The sequence below is a fragment of the Cupressus sempervirens genome, chromosome 2, assembly GCF_028749045.1.
Source record: "Cupressus sempervirens isolate cs-2001-9-10 chromosome 2, ASM2874904v1, whole genome shotgun sequence".
In the NCBI taxonomy this organism is placed as follows: domain Eukaryota; kingdom Viridiplantae; phylum Streptophyta; class Pinopsida; order Cupressales; family Cupressaceae; genus Cupressus; species Cupressus sempervirens.
The window spans coordinates 520,473,527-520,484,568 of NC_143119.1; positions in this window are offsets into that span (position 1 = coordinate 520,473,527).

Here is an 11,042-nt window from a genome sequence, read left to right on the forward strand (position 1 = left end):
GCCAATGCAACTTGTGTGAGTGCTATGTAATCTGATATTTTCTCATTAACTTTTCTTTGGAATTTCTTTTCTAACCATTCTTATAGTTTTGCATTTTTGTCTAGGTCTATATCACTAACCTTCTCCACTATGTTTTTTAGTTATTCAATTAGTGGCTTGGTCTCATCTAGATTTGGCAAAATAAATGCATCTAAAAAGATGCCATTGATATCCTGTAATGCTTGCTTCTACCTATGCTCCTTTTGGAGCAGTTCTTATCTTCTCTTTCTTGCTAGGGCTTCTTGTAATATGTCCATTTGCTCAATTGTTATTGTATCGTAATCATATTTTGGTAAAATAATTTCTTCATCAAGGCTCACATCTCCATATTGTATGACTTCTTTGACCTTTGATGACCTCGGGCTTGATACTAAGATTTGCAATGGTGTTGCATCTATTCTTGGCTTCTAAAGAGTATGACTTGAAGGAGTGTCAAATTCTGGTAAGGTTACCAAGGCTTGAATTTCTACTTGTTCCTTCACCTTCGGTGTCAATTCTATCTCTTCAGTCTTATCCTTGACTTCCACAATGCCTTGTGATGCACCTTTTACTTATGTTATAGGTGCAGATAAGTCTATCTGACCTATTTCATTTTGTGTTTCTATAGTGGCTTGAGTTTCCACTAAGTCCTTTGCAATCGTATCAACCTTTTTAGATATAGCTTCATGTACCTTATCCAAAGGTTGTATATTAGGGACTTGAGGGGTAATAGTATGTGGTTCTTATGGATTCACCTCTTCCCTTGTAGTTTTAGTCACTTGTTTTTGCAATTCATCCATACTCACCAATACCAAATTATCATATAATTTTGCCTACAATGTAGACTAATCAAGTATATTCTTCAAATCTTCCTCTATAAGGGGATTGATGTTCTAAGTTGCAACATCAAATACATCCTTAATTATTATTTTTTTCAATATTTGTGATTATTACATGTTGGGGGCTTACATTAGGTAGTTGTGTATCTTGTACACTCTGTTCCTCTTACTACTTTGCCTCAGTTGTTGCCTTGTCATCTTCTTTTATTTCTATTTCACCCTTAATAGTTTCCTCATTATCATCATTTTCTTCATCATCTTTTATCTCTATGGGCTCTTGTTCACCTTCCTTTATTGTAACAAGTCCATAAGTTACCTTCCACATTCAAGTAGACTTCTTAAATACATCTTCAATATTGTTTTGGAGAATGCCAAAGGCTCTATATTTAGGTACAAACCTAACTACATATTTCTTCATGGCCTTAGCAATTTGTGCCTTACTGAATTTATGCATTACTTGTGCAAGTGAAATCTCCCTTATTTGTCTTTCTAGGTTCAAGCAATAGTGCCATTTTTTCTAAACTCTCTCATATAGGTTCTTAGGTATTGAGCTATAAATTTCTAAAGATGCTTTCTTAAAATTTTCCATCATGGCATATATAGCTTCCTCTACTTGATTTTTCTCAACTTTGCCAAGATTATCAAAATCAATATGAGAAAATCTTGATAAATATGCAATATTCTTCATATTTTCACATAGATTTTCTAAGTCTAATAGAGGATTGTGACTCACCACTTTGAATTGGTTGTTGCCATCTGATTTTTTTTAACCTAATTAGATTTGACTTGTGCAATCTATTTTCTTCTCTATCTTTTCTACATTTCACCTCCCTGCTCTGCTAGTTTTGTCTTTTCTTTTTCCTTTTGTGCAGTAACACATGCACTAGCCCTTGTATTAGGTGTAGAAGGTTTTGGCTGACTCGACTTTGCTACCTTCTTTTCTTTTATCACTAGTTGGGCCTTAGGCTTCCTCTTCTTTTGGTCTATGGGAGTAGGTGCATCCTCAGCTTCTTCTCCATTAGCATCTTCAGTCTCCTCCTCTGGTTATTCTTTATCCATTCCTTGAGTAAGTGCAACTAGTTCTTGTGCTTGGGTGTTTTCCTCCTCTTCATTCTCTTCTTCTTACTTGTCACCTTCTCCAAATTTAGCTTTTAATTTCTTCACCAATTTCTCTTTCTTCTTAATAACAAAAGTAGTCTTTAGTTCCATGGTGGTTTTATATTTGGTCATTTCATAGTTTCCAAATGCTTTTACATTTTTATCAACTTCTTTTGCCAATACTGTTGTAATAGCTATTGAGGCCTCATCTAAATTGATTTCATATCCAAGTGGCCTTAGCCATCTCACCCTTGGTGTTGCTACTTGGACAAATGTATAGTCAACATCCACTAGAAAACATACATCATCATAATGCTTTTCTATTGGTGACATTGGAATTCTCAATCTCATTTTCATTGATTATTTGAAATCCTCAAAATAGTTGGTCATAATTGATTCAATGTTCTCTACCAATTGTTCAATGAATTCACCAATTTTTACTGCCATTGACCTATTGGTTTTCCATGCAACTGTGCCAAATGTGGGAAAAGTGTTTTGTACAAAAAAGAAAATGCATATCAAAATAGAACCAAACTTACATTATGCACTCTTTTTCTTCCTTATTGCTCCTAGGTTTTTAGCCAATCATTATAGTTGTAACTCTGCCAGATCATATGTGTGATCTTTATTGACAATCTTGTATCCAACATCTACTGCAATGTAGGGCACATTGTTCAATCTGCTAGATTGATAAAACTTATGTGAAATAACCCTTATTGCAAACTCTATCAAGGGATCTGTAATGGTATCAATAGTCATGTTGGTTCCCAAAACCGCAGGTTGGAATCCTACGAGCCTTGCCTGCTCGATGTTGGGATATCCAACTGGTTAAGGCGAACTTGATGGGATTGATTAATGCGATCTAAATCCCCTGCGCTTCCGGCTCTGCAAGACCGAAGCGAGTGCACCTAATCCTGGACGAAATGCTTAGATCCAAGATACTTTAAAAAAATCGATTAGAACACGAATATAATAAAAGTTTCCGAAATGGTAAGAACTATAGGAAAACTTTAAACTTGCAATTTCTTAACAGAGAACAAAAGTAAATGATTGAAATAATGTTTAGATAAAAAATAAATATAGATTAATGCAACAGATGAATATATTAATTCCACACAGGCAAGAAATGAACATTTGCCAGCGTATGGATTATGAATTAAGAATAAAAGACCAGTGCCTAATTAAATGGGCAAAAGAGTCAATATTATTAGTTGAAATGTACAACTTTATAAAATTTAATATATTCAAACTATAAACAAATTTAATAATCAGATGCGATGGATCAATTATTTAAATACAATTTTAAATTAGTCTAAAATGCACTTTAACTCCTGAAGAGACAAATTAGACATAAATATGGAAATAATAAAATATTTCACAATATTTACATTTATCAAATTTAAAATGAAATAATAATCCAGTCCACTTATCCAAATATTAAAATATTTATAGAAAATAATAAAAACATTTATAAAGGACACAACTTAATAAAAAATTAAAACTTTAATGCAAATAAATTAAATAAATACTTCTTACTGATTAAGAAATAAAATCATACTGGAGACATTCCCTACAGGTGATCCATCCAATATAATTCAACTCCAGAATCACACAAGAATTTATTCCATAATTTAGCATCTAAAGGCTTAGTTCAAAAGGTCATTTCCTTCGCCAATTAAAAGAATATACTACATCATCGCAAGGCAAAAAAATTAAAATTAAAATATGAATAATAACAATGTCATAAGTCTCTCTTTGGTTTGGCTTTTAAATCTCATATTTATAAACACCTAAAGGGCAACGGTTGCTTTCCAAACAACGTACCTTTTCATAACTTAACTAATCAGCAATGTTTAACGAAACTTCAAAAAATAAAAGCTATCGGTTATAGCTTGTGTTACATTCGCTACTATATTAATATGCCTGATTGCTTTCAACGGCATATTTTCATAAATAAATAAAAAACCACAAGCTGATAAGCTTAATCCAAATCCTATGCAAGGGCGGCAATTCATTGTAACACCCTCATATAGTGGTCTTCGAGGTTCCCGCAAGCCCTTTCACGAACAGCTTCATCCCTGCACAAAGATACAACGTATTAATGAAATGAAATATGTCATTTTTGCATATCCGAGCCCTGGCCTAAGCATTGACAGTTTGATTTGTGTGGATAGCAACAAGCAAAGAGTCCCCAAACTCTCTAGCATGTGCTTGTATCTCCACATGCTCAGCACAAAAAAAAAATCAAAAACACCATCAATGTAAATAATGTGCGCATCTAGTCTAGGACCCTTCTCATTAGAAAACTGAATAATATGACGAGATGTAAGGAAAAAATGAGATAATCAAGTTCCAATTGAAGAAGCGCCACTCTCAATCTTCTGGTTGTGCCAATGGCTAAACAAACATAAAGAAGTGTGATTATGACTGTCACTGTTGGGCCTGTCTCTGGTCATTGAGATTCCAAGATAAAAAATCCCAACAATATCAGTGTTTGATACACCTTCTGTTCACTTTATCTATTTATATCGTCCAGCCTTTTTAGCAAGAGCATAAGCATTACTGCCATCTGGAAGTAAACATGGATCACCTCCATTTATGAATAATTTTTTCATAAACTCCTCATCGATTGCATAAGGAGCATCTATTGTAACCTCATCCACCCACTGTTCTTGCACTTTTGTAGCACTTATCTATAGGTGTAAATAACATACCAACTCCATTTGCATCCTTAACAACATTTTCCAGATACCAATCACAAATAATTGTAATTACAGTACCACTATTTTGTGCTGGCTTTTCAAAAGAATACAATCCATGCACAGGCTAGCAAACATCATACCATCATACAGCACGAACCTCAATGTCCACACATCCCATCCTTTGTCAAAAAAAACACTCTATAATTGCTTAAACATCAATTTCTATCCTTTACTTTGTGCAAAATAAAGACTTCTCACATTGCCTTCTCTAATACCATATGAGGTCGTCTCGATGATGATATAATTAGATGTGACGCAATATATACAGGAGAAATTACATGCATAGTTGTGGAATAATTGGACAGTTACATGAATAAATGTATATAGCGATGCAGGAAATTAATAATTATGGTAACTACTTTTGCCTCTACAATCTATCTAATAGCTATATCTCTTCAACTGCAGCCACTTAAGCAACAAGCTGCAGGCTTTGTATGAGGCTGCATGCTTCAAACACTACCACCTAACTTCAGTAACTGAATATAAATCTATAAAGAAACAATGCTCTGAACTACATGTTACTTTTGTTATCAGTTTCTGTGTGTGGCTCAGTTTTCACCTTGTAGTGCATTCCTCGCATAAGGCATTCCTGCATATAAATGACCCAGTTTTGCTGAATTATAGCCAATCCAAAAATATATCTTTTTCAAAAGGTTTATGATCTAAAAGTGAAGGGTAGCACCACGAGCCTCCTTAGTAAAGCAGGTGAGCTTGTAAATTCACATTATAAGACATGTCTCCTACAGACATATTATGACTGGAGCCTTGTTTGTTCAAACTGAAATTAATTTCTTTGTCACTGCTGCTATAAATCACACCATCACCTATAATAGTTCTTGAAAATAAATGATTTTCTAAATCACCATTCAGACACATATTGCTTTCTACCATAGATATCTATCAACCTTGACAACCACCAGGAAACTCAGGCATCTAAAATTAACTCTTGATCTGGTCTCTTTAACTATAACAAAAGAAATATAGTCTGACTACTGCATTGCTCCACCTCTCAGGCTCACAAGAGAAATAGGAGTAATACTCAAAGGTTTCAGTTGATAGTCAATTCCATAATCTCTAGTCCCGTCTTCCCTTCATTAATGATGTTTTGGGACTCTCAATTTGCCAAAATTTGGAGTTCCATCAATGGCTCTTGTTGGGGACACATGCCCCCTATGGGCATAGTGAGCATCTCAGTTATCTCTAGAGGAGCAAACTGAGCACTGGTGTTGAGCATGATGTACGGTGAAATTGAGTGGCCCTAGGGCCCCCAAAAATGAACATTGATTCTTTCCCCAATCAAATACCTGATTCTGGTCCTACAATATTTTGAACCTGTTGAATATGTATTATAAAAATTTGATTCATTAACAAGTGTTAGAAAACACTCATTATATAACATGTGCATCACTTGTCTCGGATTAGAATTTATCTTTGTCCTATCAATAAGATTAATAGAAAAAAAATAAAAATCATCACTAACTATATGATTTCTTGATTTTCTGTTTTGGTTAGTATACAAAGAAGAAAAATCCTCAAAAGAGTAGTGATGAGAACTTAAAAGAATTTCTATAAGCATGTCATTAACAAGTAATATCGCATAATCTTTAGGGATACTTACCTCGGTATGCTGCATATACTTCATACTTGTATCAAATGCACTATTCTTATGAATATGATTTTTTGATTCAGGTTTATCAGCACAATCATTAGCCTTTGGTAAGTCATCAATTACATTATGGTCCTTGCTGGATAGAAAATCCTTGTCTTCATGCATTTGATCAATCATACAAATATTTAGACTAGTTTTCTCTACTTGGAAATCTCCTAGCACACAATTTCCTTGATCTCCACACCTTAAATGATGATCTTCCTCGCACAAAGGTTTTGAAAGAAAGTAACTTTGAGGTAACATAGACTTATTGTGATCAAGATTCTGACTGGATATGATGCTTGAAATAGTTTCAGAACTATGCTTCAAACTCAACACACTGTCTTTGTTGCACCTGTTTGGCTTCATATCATCCTCTTGTACCTGATATGATTTTGGCTCATAGGATGAACCTAAAATATTCCCACCTCATGAATACCTACCAGACATCGTGTAGACTTCACAATTATCATTAAGCATGATATCTTTATTATTTTCACCATAGTGCTAAGCTATTTGTTCCTCCAACAATGGATTCAAAAATATAGAATGCTCAAGTATATTTCCATGATATCCTTCATCCAACATTTTCTCATGCTGCTCATCTTCATCTTCACAAGATACTATGTCCAAATTCTCTATTGTTTCATTGAATAAAAGATCTGAAGTGATTTTGTAATCATTCCTAGATGCATCTTCTTCTTCATGTATGCTCACATTGTCTTCAAAATCTAAAAATGAAAGAGGGCTATACTCTTCATTCTCTTCCACTAGTCCATCGTATATGGGATTTGAAATCTCTTTGAAATTGTATCCAAATATATTATTTTCTGTATTTTGACAACAATATACATCTTCCGATATGTCATCCTCATGAGAATTATATACTCCTCGGGGTTCATTGTTTTCCTCCTCATGAGAGTAATATGGACTTGTAGAAATCAGATTTTCTTGTTCATTAAATGACATATCAATTATCTCATCAATATGCTTTTCTTTATATACAGGAAGAAAAATTTTACTACCCTTTTCAGCATAGTTTTGATATTCCACATCTAACAAGATTGAAATCTCATCCACACTAAGAGAATCCTCCTCATCATTTCCATTTTCGCCTTCTAATTCCTTACCATTCTCATTATGATTATATTCTTCTTCCATTTTCTCTATAGTTGAATTCAAAAAATTACTAAGTTCTTGTTTAATTTTAGTACCTTTTGCTTCATCTTCAATAGCTTTATCCCATATCTAAAGAAGAAGTTTTACATCAGGGTCCTGTGGAGAGATTCTCAACTTGACAATTTTGTTTAGAAATTCCTTGTAAGGAGGTTTGATATTTGACGGAATCTCATGGTAAGCATTCATCACCCTCAAAAATAAATGTGTTGAAGTTTTGCCTTCGTATCTTTCTAAATTGAAGAAGGCATCAAGTGGAGACATCTTAGGATCCTCTTCCATATTGCAGCTTTGATCATCATATTGCTCATAATACATCTCTTCATCATGGTTTGCATCATCAAATTCAGATAGGAACCATCCTTCAAATTCTTTCCAAGATGTAATATATTGTGTGGGTAGTGATTCATACACTTGTCTTGCATTGTCCTTTAAAGTTCTGGCTAACAACTTCATTACTTGATCTTCTGCACAAATATCATAATCTTCTATACATGTATAGAATGCATCCAAATGTCAAATTGTCGATTCATCCCATTCTCCATGGAACTTTGGTACCAACTGTGAAAGTTTTGGAGATAACTTGCTAGGTTCAAAATTGAAATTGCTGAAGTCCAATGGCCTGATGCCATCTGGAATAAAAGGCTTTCTTTCAAATGATCGATACATTTGAAAAATAATCTACCATTTTCCTCTGAGTCTACTCCCTCAGCAGAGTCACTGATGATCTAGGCATCTTTTGTTTAAAGCACCAATCAAAATACAATAGAGTCACCACCTCAAAATAGAGGAAATGAATAATCTTCAAGAATCTGAATTCTTCCTTCCAGTAGAGTATATCTCACATGTGTAAAAGATTTAAAGAAAACACACAAATGCTCTACAAGATACAATCTCCACAAAGAAAATAGATTTATAAAATGATTATGAGATCAAAATCCTCAAGGAAAATTGCACAATATTAAATGTAAAAACTTATTAATCCAGAATTTCAAATATATCAAAGTGTTTTAACAAATTAAATTAAATCTAACTCTTACTGATCTCAAAATCAAAAACTCTTAGGGTTTGTGTTGCAACTCTCCCCAACAGAGTCGCCAATCTGTTGGTTCCCAAAATCGCAGGTTGGAATCCTATGAGCCTTGCCTGCTCAATGCTGGGATATCCAACTGCTTAAGGCCAACTTGACGGGATTGATTGATGTGATCTAAATCCCTTGCGCTTCTGGCTCTGCAAGATCGAGGTAGGTGCACCTAATCCTGGACGAAATGCTTAGATCTAAGATACTTAAAACAGATCGATTAGACCACGAACATAATAAAAGTTTCTGAAATGGCAAGAACTATAGGAAAACTTTAAACTTGCAATTTCTTAACTGAGAACAAAAGTAAATGATTGAAATAATGTTTAGATAAAAAATAAATATAGATTAATGCAATAGATGAATATATTAATTCCACAAAGGCAAGAAATGAACATTTGGCAGCGTATGGATTATGAATTGAGAATAAAAGACCAGTGCCTAATTAAATGGGCAATAGAGTCAATATTATTAGTTGAAACGTACAACTTTATAAAATTTAATATATTCAAACTATAAACAAATTTAATAATCAGATGCAATGGATCAATTATTTAAATACAATTTTAAATTAGTCTAAAATGCACTTTAACTCCTGTAGAGACAAATTAGACATAAATATGGAAACAATAAAATATTTCACAATATTTACGTTTATCAAATTTAAAATGCAATAACAATCCAGTCCACTTATCCAAATATTAAAATATTTATAGAAAATAATAAAAAATGTTTATAAAGGACACAACTTAATAAAAAATTAAAACTCTAATACAAATAAATTAAATAAATACTTCTTACTGATCCGAAAATAAAATTGTACTGGAGACATTCCCTACAGGTGATCCATCCAATATAATTCAACTCCAGAATCGCACAAGAATTTATTCCATAATTCACCATCTAAAGGCTTAGTTCAAAAGGTCATTTCCTTCGCCAATTAAAAGAATATAATGCATCATCGCAAGGCAAAAAAAAAATTTTAAAATATGAATAATAACAATGTCATAAGTCTCTCTTTGGTTTGGCTTTTAGATCTCATATTTATAAACACCTAAAGGGCAATGGTTGCTTTCCAAACAACGTGCCTGTTTATAACTTAACTAATCAGAAATGTTTAACGAAACTTCAAAAAATAAAAGCTATTCGTTATATCTTGTGTTACATTTACTACTGTATTAATATGCCCAATTGCTTTCAACGACATATTTTTATAAATAAATAAAAAACCACAAGCTGATAAGCTTAATCCAAATCCTATGCAGGGGCGGCAATTCATTGTAACACCCTCATATAGTGGTCTTCATGGTTCCTGTAAGCCCTTTCGCGAATAGCTTCATCCCTGCACAAAGATACAACGTATTAGTGAAATGAAATATGCCATTTTTGCATATCTGAGCCCTAGCCTAAGCATCGATAGTTTGATTTGTGTGGATACCAACAAGAAAAGAGTCCCCAAACTCTCTAGCACATGCTTGTATCTCCACATGCTCAGCATAAAAATAAATAAAAAACACCATCAATGTAAATAATGCACACATCTAGTCCAGGACCCTTCCCGTTAGAAAATTGAATAATACAATGAGATGTAAGGAAAAAATGAGATAATCAAGTTCCAATTGAAGAAGCGCCACTCTCAATCTTCTGGCTATGCCAATGGCTAAACAAACATAAAGAAGTGTGATTATGACTATCACTGTTGGGCCTGTCTCTGGTCATCGAGATTCCAAGAGAAAAAATCCCAACAATATCAGTGTTCGATACACCTTTTGTTCGCTTTATCTATTTATATCATCCATCCTTTTTAGCAAGAGCATAAGCATTACTGCCATCTAGAAGTAAACATGGATCACCTCCATTTATGAGTAATTTGTTCATAAACTCCTCATTGACTGCATAAGGAGCGTCTACAATAACCTCATCCACCCACTGGTCTTGCACTTTTGCAGCACTTATCTATAGGTGTAAACAACATACCAACTCCATTTGCATCCTTAACAATAGTTTCCAGATACCAGTCACAAATAATTGTAATTATAGTACCAGTATTTTGTGTTGGCTTTTCAAAAGAATACAATCCATGCACAGGCTGGAAAACATCATACCATCATACAGCACGAGCCTCAATGTCCACACATCCCATCCTTTATCAAAAAAAACAATCTAGAATTGCTCAAACATCAATTTCTATCCTTTACTTTGTGCAAAATAAAGACTTCTCACATTGCCTTCTCTAATACCATATGAGGCCGTCTCGATGATGATATAATTAGATGTGAAGCAATATATACAGGAGAAATTACATGCATAGCTGTGGAATAATTGGACAGTTACATGAATAAATGTATATAGCGATGCAGGAAATTAATAATTATGGTAACTACTTTTGCCTCTGCAATCTATCTGATAGGTATATCTCT